General features: G+C 45.5%; 1 long non-coding RNA gene across 21 annotated transcripts in view; it reads right to left on the reverse strand.

Moving 5' to 3' along the window:
* The window catches only part of LOC111751050 (uncharacterized), a 279,013-nt gene that overhangs the window by 202,058 nt on the left and 62,002 nt on the right, over nucleotides 1-14,953 (reverse strand). For 18 of the 21 annotated variants that reach the window (XR_010322121.1, XR_010322124.1, XR_010322122.1 and 15 more), the window contains one exon: nucleotides 13,098-13,322. This is a non-coding gene — a long non-coding RNA (uncharacterized LOC111751050). The remainder of the gene's footprint in view (nucleotides 1-13,097; nucleotides 13,323-14,953) is intronic. The other 3 variants (XR_010322129.1, XR_010322131.1, XR_010322123.1) reach the window with 1 other exon arrangement.

The following is a 14,953-nucleotide window of genomic DNA, read 5'->3' on the forward strand; positions in this document are numbered from 1 at the left end:
AATATGTGTAAGCTGTAAATGAATCACACAACACAGATTTTTCCTTCTACCAAAAGTCCCCAGTCGGTTAGCATTTCCTGCGGCACGTTTCACTCCAACTTAGTCTTGGTGGCTCATGACTTGCCCTTCCTGTTTTCTGCCTCCTAGTGGATGTGTGTGCTTTGAGTCATGCTGCTGCCTCCAGATGGCTAGATCTCATTAGGCGAGATTCTATCTTTTAAGTCCAGGGGCACTTTCTATTAGCAAGTCTTTCATTAGTTTTTCTCTGCCAGAGTTTGTAACACCTTATGATTTGGTCACCTTGGCCAATTTCATCAAGGCATTTATATCTTATAGATCATTAATAAAGATTAAATGGGCAACAACTAGGCCTGACCTCCCTGGCCCCACCCAGTGCTCCACCCTATGCCAGTTTCATTGCCACGTTTCATGACACTTCAATGTTTTCTGATTTACACCCCACGTGACCATACCTTGACTTAAGACACTAGACTCCACAGTCAGACTCCCCTTCAGTGCCTTAAGAGGTGACCACACCTAGGAACTTGAAGTCTCCACTTCACATTTTATTCTCCCCAGGCTCTTAAATGACCCCTGCACTGGATATGTTCCATGTACCTTTCCATACCCATGCTCCACCCTTGACCAGCTTGCTCTACACCCCAGAAGGCTGACCCCTAGGGGCTATCTCCACAGCCCTTTGCGTTCCAGTTGAGTTCAGCCAATAAGGAACACTGTAGGATATGGGAGGAAGAGAGAAGCATGACGTTAGTGTATCCATTCCACCAGCTTTTTTCCTGAGGGTTGTTGCAAGATAGCTGAGGCTCTCCACCAAAGGCCACTGCCCTGTCGAGGAGCCTTCTCCCCACGGCTCTCTCTCAGGGTCCCCACCCACACCTTCTCCTTGCCCTTTCAGATCTAGGGGCAGTACAGCCCTGTTGTTAGCCCACAAGCTTCCACCTCATACCTTGTAGTTTCCCTACACTTTGCCCATCCCTTGTAAATGGTGAGTAGAACTGCCCCATAGTGTTTCTAAGGAGCAGCTGGTGAATTTGAACTGCCAACCTTTTGGTTAGCAGCCAAGCGCTCAACCACTGCACCACCAGGACCCCATAATACGGTCAGGTCTGGGATAATGCTACCACGGGACCAGACATGGCCTGTGTCCACCACCTCTGCTTTCAGGCAAAACTGCAATTAATATCAAAACCAGTTGCCATCGAGTTGATTCCAACTCGATGGCAACTTCATGTGTGTCAGAGTAGAACTGTGCTCCATAGGGTTTTCAACAACTGATTTTTTCAGAACTAGATTGCCTGGCCTTTCTTCCAAGGTGCCTCTGGGTGGACTCAAACCTCCGAACTTTCAGTTAGCAACCGACTGTGTTAACTGTTTGCACCACCCAGGAGTTGCAGTTACATCAAATCCCTCCAAAAAGCAAAAGTTCCAGTTCTTCTCTCAGATCCATAAATGTTTAACTCTTTTGATCTCTTTTGCTTTTAATATAAAGGACTTTTGAAATTTTCTTAACAAGAGCTATCTCATACATTCCAGCATTTTCCATTTATTCATTCGATGACTATTTATTGTGCCTCTGATATGCGCCAGACACCAAGCTAGATACCAACCACACATCTGCGAGCAGAGCAGGCACTCGGTGCTGTGACGATAAACTGGAGCTGTGAAATTAGTAACCCTGGCTGTTCAGAAAGTGCTTCTTGCAAACTGAGGTGCCTTTTGTTACATATTTTCCAAATGACTGAAGCTAGGACCTCTTCCTTCTGGGTGTGGATTTAACATTTCATGACATCCTAAAAGAACTTCAGCTCTGGAAGGACAAGAACATAAGATGGAAATGCAACCTAATGTAAGAACATCTTGGAAGGGAGGACAGCCTCATCATCTTTGTATATCGAAGGATCAGTCTGGAGCACCCATAGGGACATCAGTCTTGCCATATCTGGAACCAGTGCTATTACTTTCCCACTGGTCTGCCCTGCCTCTGTTCTTCCTGTTGTTGTGTGCCCTTGAGTAGATTCCAACTCATAGCAACCCTATAGGACAGAGTAGAGCTGCCCCACAGGGTTCCCTAGACTGAAAGCTTTATGGGAGCAGGTTACCAGTCCTTCCGCCTGCGGAGCAGCTGGTGGGTTTGAACTGCCAACTTTTCAGTTAGTAGCTGAGCAATTAAACCATTGCACCACCAGGACTCCTTGTTCTTCCCTAGTTGGTAACATTCTCACATATGACCCACCCCAGCCTGTTAGGCAAGGTATACTTGTTCCAAGAAGTTCACAGTGATCACTCTGGGTCCCCTTTCTTTTTCCTCACATGGTCTCACTCCCAGCCCATTTCTGCTACAGGTTAAACCTTGAACCCTGCTAATTTCATGGCCACCACCTCTGCACCTGTGAAATTGGTGTTTCTTCTTGATCTTTAAGGTTTTTGATTCTTTTTGTGTGTGTTGCATTTGTGTGGTAAAAACATAGATAACAAAACATTTGCCAATTCACCAATTTTTACAGGTACAATTTATTGACATTGATTATGTTCATCATGTCATGCAACCATTACCACTATCCCTTTCCAAATTATTCCACCACTATTAGCAGAAACACAGCGCCCCCTAAGCAGTGACTCCTCCTTTGCTCCTCCCTCCTATCCCTGCTAACCACTATTAAGCTTTGGTCTCTGTACGATTGCCTATTGCATATAAGTGGGATCATATAGTATCTGTCCTTTTGTGACTGACTGACTTCACTCGGCATAATGTTTTCAAAGTTCATCCATGTTGTAGCATGCATCAGGACTTCGTTCCTCTTTATGGCTGAGAAATATTGCATCGTATGCATATCCCGCATTTCGTTTATCTGTTCATCTGCTGATGGACACTTGGGTTGTTTCCACATTTTGGCTATTGTGAATAGTGTTGCAGTGAACACTGATGTACAGGCCAGGTCTTGTGAGTCTTGTTTAATCCTGATGAGCCTGACTTAGCTCCTCCTCTGACTTTCTGTATCCCATGCTGCCTTGAGGAGGATCCACTCTTGGTTCTGGTCCTTGAAGCCCAACTCCCAACATGAGCTCTGGACCCTCCTCCTTCTCCCCACTCACTGCCAAACCCTAAGAGGTCTTTTTCCAGTCCATTCCTTATTAATTTCTCTTCCTCAGAATGCTAAAAAATTCTTCCTTATTTTTTTGCCTTATCTCCTTTTCCTTCTCTATGTTTTTTCCTCTCAAATTTCCTACAAAGAGCTACAGGAGCTCCTTGTTTTGAACAATAGATATTTTCCTGGGCTGTTTATGTAACTAAAATTTATAAAATTTGAAATTCTGCCCATGTGCTTAAAATGTTAATACAAACAGTAGTAGCAGAAGTTTCGAATTACTATGTTATCTACATACCGGGCACAGTACGAAAAGCTTCATGGACAACACCAAATTTAATCCTTAGAGGGGCCCTTGAAGTAATTGCTATCATTCTGCCCACTTTGTAGTTGAGGAAACTGAGACTGAGAGACGGGTAGTGACTTGTTCTACGTCACCCAGCAGTGGTAGAGCTGGGACCTCAATGCAGGTCAGCTTGATTCCATACCCCAACTTTTCTGTCTTCACGACTACGGTGTTAAAGGACTCCTACTCTAATTCCCACTGAAAGGAGCAGACTTCTGCAATTGAAATATTCCCTCCCCAGCTGCCCATTTGGTAAGTGTCAACTTTTATATAATAAGCTTCCCTCAGCAGGACACACCCATCCGCCTTTACTGGGTGGGGGAAGACTCACCAGGTGAAACCTCCTATTTACTCTCCATCCACTGCTGGTCCTGTGCTGGGTGTGGCTTTGGGTGGGAAGCCACCCAAACCACCTCTTTACATCTGCTCACCCACACGTCTTCCTGAGGATAACTCTGGCTCCAGAGACTGCCCTTCTTACAGCCACGCATACAGGCAGCACACACTCTCCTTTGACTAGGATTACAGCTTCCAGTAATATGCAACCCCTACATGGTCTGCGTTTCTAAAACGAAGGAATTTCTCCATGAAAAGCAGATGCAATTAAAGACCATGCACCAGTCACACTGAGTCATGCTAGTCCAATCATTTTTTAAACAACCATATGCAGATTGTCAACAATGTTCCAGGCCAAGAACAAGGTGCTGGACTCTTTCTTCAGGGAGTCCATCCTGCAGTAACAGTAGAAGAAATCAAATATGCTCAGTGCCCCTGTGCTAGGCTGTAGTATAATTTAGCAACTATTCACTACCCCCGTCTCTCCCCATAGATCTTGTCCATAGATTTGGGGCTTGGCTATGTAAAATAATTTGGCCAACAGAATGTGGGTAGAAGTGACAACAAGCCAGTTTCAAGTGAAGCCTCGAAGAGGCGTTGCAAATATCTGCCAGCTTTCTTGAACTCGCACCCTCTAACATGAGAACATTGGTGACCAATGGAGGTGCTCCTTCAGCCTGGGCCCTAGAATAAGAAGACATCCGTGGGCAGCTCTGAGCCACAACACCCAGCTTACAGCCACTGATAAGCGACATGAACAAACAATCCATGTTATTGAAAGTCTTTGGGACTTTGAGGTTGGTTGTAACACAGCATTATCACAACCAAAACTGACTAATCAGTCCCATACAGAGCTATTTTCCAAACCTACTCTGTGATGTTTTTTATGCTCTTTGAATTGAATTGGGTCCCTGGATGGCACAAATGGTTAAGTGCTCGACTACTAACTGGAAGGTTGGCAGTTGGAACCCGCCAAGAGATGTGTTGGAAGAAAGGCCTGGTGATCTAGTTCCAAAAAATCACCCAATGAAAATCTTACAGAGCACTGGTCTACTCTGACACACATGGGGTCATCATGAACTGGAATCGACTCGAAGGCAACTTTTGTTGCTGTTGTTGTTTAATTAAATTATTTTTCCTGTAGGTGATGAATTTCACTGATCTATCTAAGGTATTTGCAGGACAACTGGTTGGATGGGTAAAGCTGTCTGAACAAAATTTACTGATCTACATGTCATATAAAGTATCTGAAGAAGCCCCAGATGCCCAACACCAACCATTCTACAGAGAATATTGTTAATCACTGCTACCCACAGACACCTTATTTTCTATTCTTCATTATCAATTTCTAAAGTTAACATTAGCCACATCAAGGGAAAGCACTGGTTTAAACACTCTGAAGGCTCTAAATGAGTTTAATCTTTATAATCTAAGACCAAGACAAGCCAGGAAGACTTATGAAAACTGGAACTGTGGCTTTAAATTCCTTTCCAGTCATCATTTGGTGCACTGTGGGTGTTTAATCATGTTCTTTTAATTTCCTTTAGTTCAACACAAGTATTTATGGAGCATATTCTATGTGAGGCAGTGAGGATACAAAGGGGAGCACGCATGGTTCCTACCATCAGTTAACTAGTTGGCCATCTCATAGAAAGCACGAATGCTCATGTAACTGTACTGAAAGAAATATATGTAAAGTACTTTGAGAGAGGTGTGAAAAATTTGTTAAGGGTGGGTTCAGAAAAGAGAAAGATTGTATCCACTCAGAGGAAGTCAAGAAAAGAGTGTTCCAAACAGAAAGAACAAAGGTGCAGAGGCTCAATAGAATAAAACATGGAGGGATATATGGAGCGATACAATGTGAAGACCAAAAAGGGCCAACATGGCCAACAGTCTCCAATCCCAGGCTGGTGAGTTTATTGCCAAACCCAAGAATGACAAAATGCTGAATTCAATCCAACACATCCATTCTGGCTACACCCTTCCCTAAACCAGAGTTTGGGTTTTTCTGAGAATTTAAAAGTTACTGACAACTTTTATCCCTACAAAAAACAACTAAAGGTAAAAGATGTCAATGAAAAGTGAATGTGACAGCATGGTGGCTTCCATGACTACAAGCAAGAAGGAGCACGCCAAGCTGCCCGCATATATCAGGCAAGAAGAAAAAGAAATTTTTCTCTGCAACTGGTGCAATTCCAGGTATTCTCTACATTCTAGACTGATACTTCAGGCTGGATAAAGAGGGATTGAGTAGTCCAGTGGCCTGCCTGGAACTTCAGTGCTGATGTTGACAATGAGGTCTTGCCTCTTTAGGAAGTAGCATCCCATAGGTTGCTCAGGGTAGGGCAGAGCCCTGCACACCACACCCTATCCTGCCCCCACACCTCTTCTCCAGGCTGCACCTGGCCTCTGGTCTCACCTGCTCCACCTAGTTACACCCGTGACTTCAACTGTGGCCAGAAAACACACCACTATCAGGCAATTACAAAACCGAAGGAAGAAGTTCAAGTAGTACCAGGTTCCAGGCTGGACTCAGCTGAGCTCCTCTAGCGCCATCTGTGTGTCTCCAGCATTCTGCTCACCACACCCCACTGAAATGATCTGTGTGCGGGTCACATATGCCTATTGGATCATAAGCTGTGTTGTGTCTTTTCATCTTTGTGTCCCAGTGCCTAGTCCACAGATGGCCCATGTTAAATAATAGCAAATGCTTTTTCAAGTATTGAAATGATTTTTCACCCGCACTTGACATATTATCTTATTTAATCCTTCCAGTAACCCAACCTTACAAGGTGGGTATTATTATCCCCATTTTACAAATGAGGAACTTGAGACTCAGAAAGGTTAAACATTTCCTCCAAGGTCACACAGCTAGAAAATGGGGGAGCTAAGATCTGCCTGATGGCAAGGCTGTTCTTATAAAAAGATGGAGCCGGTTAATACGCATTGAACTGAACTGGTTTCAGGAGTTTCATGTTTCATGCGTAGGTAAGGCTTATAGCTCGCTCCCAAATCAAATACCTCTGGGAGAAAACTTCCTTTGAGAGTTGACACTTGGGAAATCCACCTCAGGCTGGTGTGTGGCAGAGACATACAGGACCTTTGTTTATTGTTCTTATAACTCTGTTGGAAACTGAATTTGAGTCTCTATAGAGACCTCGGTTACCGGGAATTTTCTCAGTTGTTACTATAACTCTTTCACCAGTGTCCCAGACGAGGTAAACATTTCCCTGAAAGCCAAGAGCAGGGAACTGGACAAGGGACAGGGATTGTGCAGACCTGCAAGTGGGCCTCGCATGACCCTTGGGCCCCAGCAGTAGCCTCAGCCACACATTCAGGGCACAGCACTGTGGGGAGAAACGGTAGCATCTGGCTCTAGACAGAACTTAGAAAGCTGGCTTGGAGGGTCATGGGAATTCAAGATTAGGAATATTGGCCTATGGAAGCTAAAGTGAGCATTTAGAAGGTCATTTGTCTCAGGCAAGTCTTTTTAACTCTCTGGGGAGTGAATACTACAACCCTGAGAGATTTTTCCAAGAAAGAAAATTGGGCCTCACTCACTGCCGGATTATGGCCCTCATCTGGTTTTCAGAACCTCGTCCCACAGTCCAGAGTCCAGACACATCATGAGACAGGTCTGAAACAGCCGGTTTACTGGCGCACTGACCCCAGGTCAGGAGCCAGAAGATAAAGAGTGTGACTCCAGGCTCTTAACTTGGGCTTGGGTAAGAGCACGCTGGGATCCACCCTGCTAACACAAGTCTGAACAATCTGGTTCATAAGGATGAAATTATTCTCATGTGCAGCCACACCCACTGCCCCACCTCAAGAAACAGCAGGTAGCAGCAGCAAACCTGGTTATGAACTTTGCCATAAAGCCCACACTCAGAGCAATGGGCCTGTAGCCAAACCCAAGAGAGCAAGCTTCTAGAGAAACCCAGGTGGTCGCAGGGGATGCCTGGACAGAACACAGGGATCACCAGACCTCAAAGCATTTCCTTCCCTCCCTTCATGAAAACCAGTTAGGGAACTCATGAATGGTTTAAAACCAGACTGTTTATGAAAAGGAGCACATTAATTTTGTGGATCACCCATCCACAATAAACTAAGAAAATTCAGCTGAGATGCAAGATTGCAGAAAGCTTAAAAGATTTAGCAATCAGTAGGTTAAAAACTGTGGCTTTTTTTTTTAGACCTTTGCCTAAATTTAGGCTTTAATTGAAGAAACTTGTTGTTGTGTGTGGTCAAGTCAATTCCGACTCATAATGACCCTATAGGACAGAGTAGAACTGCCCCACAGGGTTTCCTAGGCTGTATGTACTCTTTAGGGCAACAAATCGCCAAGTCTTTTCTCCTGCAGAGCTGCTGGTGGGTTTGAACTTCTGACCTTTCAGATAACAGCCAGGCACTTAACCACTGCATCAGAAGAACTCCTTCCTTAGGAAACGAGCCATGTTAAATTAAAAGCTGGCATTTTCTCAGACAAGTCTGGTGCTCATTAACATCAGGCAAGTTTGGGGTGAGTACTCAGGTAATTAGGAAGGGCAGAACTGGACGCCTTATTATGTCAAAATTCTAGGTCTACCTCTCTCTCCCCTCCCTCCCTCCATCACACAAAGCAATAAAAAGTTGCAAGCCAGGTCACTGATTTGCATATTATCTCATTTTAAGAACTCAGGATAAGTGTTAGAATGATTAAGGTACCAAACACGTTGGAAAGAAATTTATGTTTGTGACTTTTGTGAGTTAAACTGTTTTCAATTAACATCTCTTTTCAACTACACTGACTCAGAGTCAGGCCTAGAATTTTTATTTTTCTTTTCGCAGCAGGAACTGCTTCTTGTGCTTCATTAACAGCTATGAGTCCTGTGCTGCAGTCAATTACTTATAATGGCCCCTCTGGTCATAGTCCTTGTAACTCTCACCAAATGACTGGGTGTGGCTATGTAAATGGCTATCTTTGTGGCCCACCAAGGGGATTGGGTAGCTTGCTAATAATGGAAGCAAGGTACATGGCACTGTTATGGGGGTTGGACCATGCAAATAAGGTATATGACCCCTAATAAGGGGACTGGTTAATTCTGCCATCCTGCTAGACTTAAAACAGCAACCAGTCAATTCCAGCGCAGAGGAGGACCTACTACTGCCAAAAGAGAAGAGATAGGAGTGGACCGTGTCCATTGGACCCAGATCCCTGTGCTGAGACCTCCTAGAGCCAGGAGACAGAGAGAGAGCTGTAACACCAGAGACAGCAAGAAATGGTGAGAAGCAGCAACAGAGAAACGGCAGCAACACAGGCAGTCGAACCAGGAAGACTGGCAGGAGCTGGTGCGGTGGCTTCCTGGCCCATGGATCAAGGCAGTTACAGTGGGTGTGCTGACCCACGAAGCGAGAGAGCTGAGCACCTTTGGGCAGGAGGCTATCTGGTGAGGTGCCTCCGGGCATTTGGCTGCAGAGCTAGGCTCACCACCCACAGAATGAGAGAGCTGAGCACCTTCAGGCAGAGGCTTACTGGAGGCATGGAGTGCCTCCAGGCACTTGTCCGCAAAGCTAAAAGAGCTTTGTAACACTTGCCCAAGTACAGCAGAGGTGGAGGGACAGAGAGAGGCATGCCTTCCGGCACAGCTGAGAAGAGGCTGTCCTAATCAAAGAACTGTAACCTGAGCATCCTGAACCTGAATTGTAACCTGTTACATCCCTAATAAACCCCACAGTCATGAGTATTGTCTGTGAGTTCTGTGTGGCCATTGCAACAAATTATCAGACCCAGCAGAGAAGTAGAAAGTGCTTTGGGAGGGACGGTTAGTGTCAGAATTGGTAAAAAGTTTGGAGAGAGGAGGTATGTCTGACCTCCCCCTCACAGGAATCAGCCTTAGGCTGTCGATCTTGATTATCCTTCCCCCTTATGAAGTTAGAGGTCAGACACCAACCCCACCACACCATTTTTATGAGTCCAAAATTAAGTGACTAATATGAGATGTCAGCAGGAGAAATAGGAACCAGCAGATCAAACCCACTCTGTGGAATGTGGCACCGATCTCAGAAGAACTAATGATCATGAAAGACATAATTCTAGGGATACCCTCAAAACACCCTAAGCCCTACCTGTAAGGCTCAAGTCACATCAGAAGTGGGGACAGGTCATGCTAGCCTAGAGCTGATATTCAGCTCCTGTGCTCTGATATGGCCAGGACTGCTACCTATAGTTGGGCAGTGCACTGCCTGCGCAACCATATAATGCAGGCCTGGATATGGTCTCACCAACGATTTATATCTGGTGTCATTTCTGGTCAGCTAGTGCCCTTGCTGGTTGTTAAACATTGTGACTATCACTCCATCAAGGCCTAAGACCCTGCTGGTTACAGAGGCTTACCCACTGAGATCTACATGTTGCTGTTAAAAAAGTGTTAGCATAGTAAACTTATGAAAATACCTCTCAAAGATTGGGCCTGGTTGGCAAACAAACAAACGTAGAAGGGGTGTGTGTTCATTAAGGTTGTGTGTCCACTTGGCTGGGCCATGACTCTCAGTAGTTTGGCAGTTATAACGTAGTTTGGTAGTGGTATGATGGTGTGATTTGATATAATGTGATCACCTCCATGGTGGGATCTGCTGTGAGTAATTAATCAGTGAAAGGCAGTTTCCTCGGGGGTGTGGCCTACATCCTATATAGATGAGCTCTCTCGCAAGGCTCATCGAGGCTTTTGTTCTCCCTGGATCCTGCAGCTGGCTCCTGTTCCACTGACCTCCGTTTCTTGGGACTTCAGCTAGTAGTTTACCTGCCATCTTGCCTACCAATGTCGTCACAGCCTGTGAGCAAAAGACCTGCTATCTGACCTGCCTATGTTGGGTTCCTCAGATCCTGTGGCTAGGTGAATCAGGAAATGCCTCCAGCCTGACCCACAGACTTGGGATGTTCCAAACTCTACAATCGCGTGAGCCATTTCCTTGATATAAATCTCTCTATATAGATATTTTCTGCGAGTTGCACATATAGCTCTCCCCACCTCCAGAAACCCTTGGGCCACAGCCTCCGGCTGGGATGGAAGAATTCCAGAAGGATCTGGGGTGGGGTAGGCAGGCACTGTTCCCTGCACTCAAGTCCTGAACTGTCCTCCCCACCATAGGTCTTCAGAGAACAGGGGATTGATGGGGAGACCCTGCCCCTGATGGAGGAGCACGGGCTGACCACCATGGGGCTGAAGCTGGACCCTATGCCCAAGATCGAGGCCCAGGTGGGCTCCAGGGGTTGCGAGAGTCACCATGCAGGAGGAGTAGCCTTGATAGGTGGCCCATAGGGTTGGGGTAGGCCCAGAAAGGAGGGGTAGACCCAAGGCTGCCTGCCTTCCCAGACCTGTTTCTGCTGGTGGCCAGGCGCCTGGGCCGAGTATTCTACATGGCCAGCTTCCCTTGGCTCTGCCGGTCCAACTGCCGCCAGTGCGGCCCCTGAGCGGAACTCGCGGCTGGAGAATACTCCCTGTCTCTGGAAACCGCCACCTGCCCCTATGGCCGAGCGTCGCCCCAGCAGGAGAATGGGACTGCTACCCTGCTCCCTGGGGCCGCCAACCCCTCCCCCCCACGCCCCTCCACACCCCAGGCCCCGTGCTGAGCCCGGATGCCCAGACCCTCCCAGCAAGAAATTCTGTTGCAACGGCCCCTCCTGCTTCAGCTTATTTTGGATTTTGGATTTGGATGTGAAAAACCAAACATTTTAACAGTGAGGAAACATGTAACTTTTGGGGGTGCTGTAGAGTTGAACAGTCAGCCTGCACGTCAGGTCCCTGGGGAGCAGGTCTGAGGTCCCTACGCCCCAGCAGTGACAAACCAAAGACAGGAGGCACAGAGGGTGCCGTGGATCACGTGGGCTCCAGCCAGGCCCAGGCTCCCCTGGAATGGGGCTGGTTCCTGCTTTGGGGCCTTGCACATTGTGCAGTCAGGAGGGGGCAGCTTCCGTCCCCTGGCACGGGGGCCGCAATGGGCGTGCTCTGAGGTGTGCTCCCGCTCAGGGCCAACGGCGGAGGGAGTGGCCCAGCTTTTGGTATTTCACTGTTGTGAAAATAAAGTCCTGTCCACAGTCTATGGCCTTGCCCACTGCTGGCTGGGGTGGCCTCAGTCCTCCTGAGACAACTATAAGCACTCCCGATCATCCTGCTGCCTCTGGGCCAGCACTTGCAATTCCTGGAGTGCAGCCCCCGCCTCCACATCTGCGCCACCATTCCCAGAGCCCTGGTTGCTTGCAGTGGTTAAGAAGTTGCCTGCTAATCAAAAGGTCAGCAGTTCAAATCCATCAGCGGATCCTTGCAAAGTGCTCCAGCAATGGGGCACTTCGACTCTGTCCTATAGGGTGGTTATGAGTCTACCCAACCCCGTGGCACCTAACAACAACAAATAGATATTTATATGCTTTACAGGTTTTGCTTTGCTAGAGAACCAAGCCCAAGACAGCGTTCGTTTTTTGCTTAAAAATACAGTAAGTTTCCTTCACTGTCCCTTACCATTTGAGTCTTGCTTAAAGTGTCCCTGGCCAATTTTTTGGCATCTTTCTTGTTAGTGAAAAAGGTGACTCCAGCAATCCCTAACTCTCCTAAGACCACACATATACCCATTGCTTTGATCCAGAGCAGTTTATCCATATCTTGGCTCATCAGGCATCACCTCTTATAGGAAGTCTTCCCTGATATTCTCTCCATCCCCATTTTTCTTGTTCTGTGCTCCCATAATGCTCCATGCAAATCTGTCATTGCACTAGCACCTGTTTATGTGCCCATCAGCTCTTCCACATTTTTCCACCCTCTCCTTCAGAGGCAAACATTGTCCTCATTTCTGTGTTAAACATCCCTTCTCTCTCCTTGTAGTCTCTCTACCTGTATATGATTCCAAAAGAACGCATTCAAGCAGAAAGCAAAAACTTTGTTATGTCAGGGCATTTGCCACCATTAGGAGAATGCTCTCAGAGACAAAATCTGGCTCCAACTTTCTTAAGAATTTACTGATTTAAACTAACTGGACAGTTCAGTGGGCAAGGCCATGAGTGAACCTGGGAAACGTAAGATTTCCAAAGTTGAGCACCTGGCAGGGTTGTATATGGACCATAGCACAGGTATTGGGCATCCAACAAGAAATATGGGTGGAGGCAGTGGGTGATATTATATCTTCTGGTGTACCTGCAGAAGTGTAGACAGAACATTTCTGTGAGATGAATTGAGTTCTCAGCTGATCCAGACAGCAGGCCATAGAAGAGAAAGCATAAACTTCACCAACACAGGGTCAAGATGAGATAAACATATAGAAAAATCCAGGCTACTTACAATGACGGTGGGGATCTTTGAGATGACAGCCCTCACCGTGTCTCTAAGGCATCCTGCTCCAATTTGGGCTGGAGGCCATTCATCACCTGGGGCACAGATATCCTCTGCAATTTTCCTTGACTCTCCTGCTGGGATTCTCCTTACCTTCCTCCTATGCTGCATATCTATATTCCATCTTCTTGGTTTATTACCTCACTGTGATGGCACACGCTTTCCACTTCTTTCCTAAGAAAGAGAGCATGGGAGGAAAACTTTTGTGATCCTTGTCTGAAAAACGTCTTTTTTTTTTTAAACCCTGCTTACTTGACTGATAGTTTTGGTTAGGTATAGAATTTTAGACTGGACATAATTTTCCTTCAGAATTTTGAAGACATTGGTCTATTTTCCTCTCACTTCCAATGTTGTTGTTGAGAATTCTGAAGTCTTTCTTATTCCATATGATTTGTATTTGGATCTTTTATTTATTTTTTTTTTTGGCATGGAAACTTGTGGAATTTTGTTTATCCCTAGTGTTCACAATATACTGGTATGGATCTAATTTCATTATTTCATCCACTGTGGCCCCTTAAATGTAGCAACATGTATCTGTCTATTATCTGAAATTTTCTTAATTTTGATGTTCTTTTCTTCTATGTATTCTCTGTTCTTTCCTTTTGAATATTAATTAAATGTTGGACAAGTCCTAGACATTCTCTTATGTTCCTATCTTTTCTCCTTTATTTTCTACCTCTTTTTCTTTCTATTTCCAAGCAGCTTACTCATCTTTTTTTCCCCCTCTTTCTGGTCCTTCTGTTGAGTTTTCTTTTTTAATTTCTGTTTTCATATTTTCAATGCCCAAGAATTCATTTCTATTTTATCCTCTAAATATTACCTTATATCATTTTTAGTTTCTCTGCCTTTTTTTTTTTATGTTTCTGATTTTTATTTTGTTTTGTTTACTGTCTGCTTGCTGGTCTTGATCATTTTCTTCCAGGTTAGAGGTTTTAATCTAGTGTGTGGTAATCCTTGGCTCTCTGCTCATGATTAAGAGCAGGAAACTAAAAAAATTGACTGCTAGTTCTCAGTTCATGGGTGACGTTTTGGGCTTCAAACTGGGATGAAATGAGAGGGCTAATGGTTAGGGGTATATCAATGAAGTTATTGTTAAATATTTATTTTTAGACTGGTCAGAGTCCACGGAGAAGTACCATTAATCTCCTGCCTGGAGAGTGAGGATCTGGCTTCTGAAATCTGTACCATAGTGTTCAATTTGCATAGTCACCTAATCCCCCTGTTTTGGGCATGGTATCCATCTACTGGAGTCCCTGAATGGTACAAACAGTTAATGCATTTAGCTGTTAACAGAAAAGTTGAAAGTGTGAGTCCACCCTGAGGTGCCTCAGAAGAAAGGCCCAGGGATCTACTAGCAAAAAGCCAGCCATTGAAAACCCTATGGAGCACAGTTCTACTCTGATACACATGGGGTGGCCATGAATTGGAATCAGCTCGATGGCAACTTATTTTGGATCCATCCACCTGGGATCTCCCAACCATCAACATTCTGTTTTAATGGAGAATAAACCTCCAAATATCTTTCAGGAATAGGAGGAGTAGACCCTCAGAGGCGTGGATTGAGGGAACAGGATCTGGGGATCTACTTACTTCTTGCATCAGCTCCCCGCCCCCTCCGTCACCTAGAATTCAAGAGTACCAGTGTCTTTTGTGCAGTTTAGCTAGCAGCTTTCCCCACTGCCATTTGGATTATGGCTTTTTACAATCTGCTAAATCAGTTTTTATGTGCCCATGTGTTGTCCAGCTTCCAAAATTGTGTTACTATTGTCTTCTCTTCTGTACTCCCTTTGCCTGTGAGTTTATTC

This window comes from Loxodonta africana, chromosome 5 (genome assembly GCF_030014295.1).
Source record: "Loxodonta africana isolate mLoxAfr1 chromosome 5, mLoxAfr1.hap2, whole genome shotgun sequence".
Classification (NCBI taxonomy): Eukaryota; Metazoa; Chordata; class Mammalia; order Proboscidea; family Elephantidae; genus Loxodonta; species Loxodonta africana.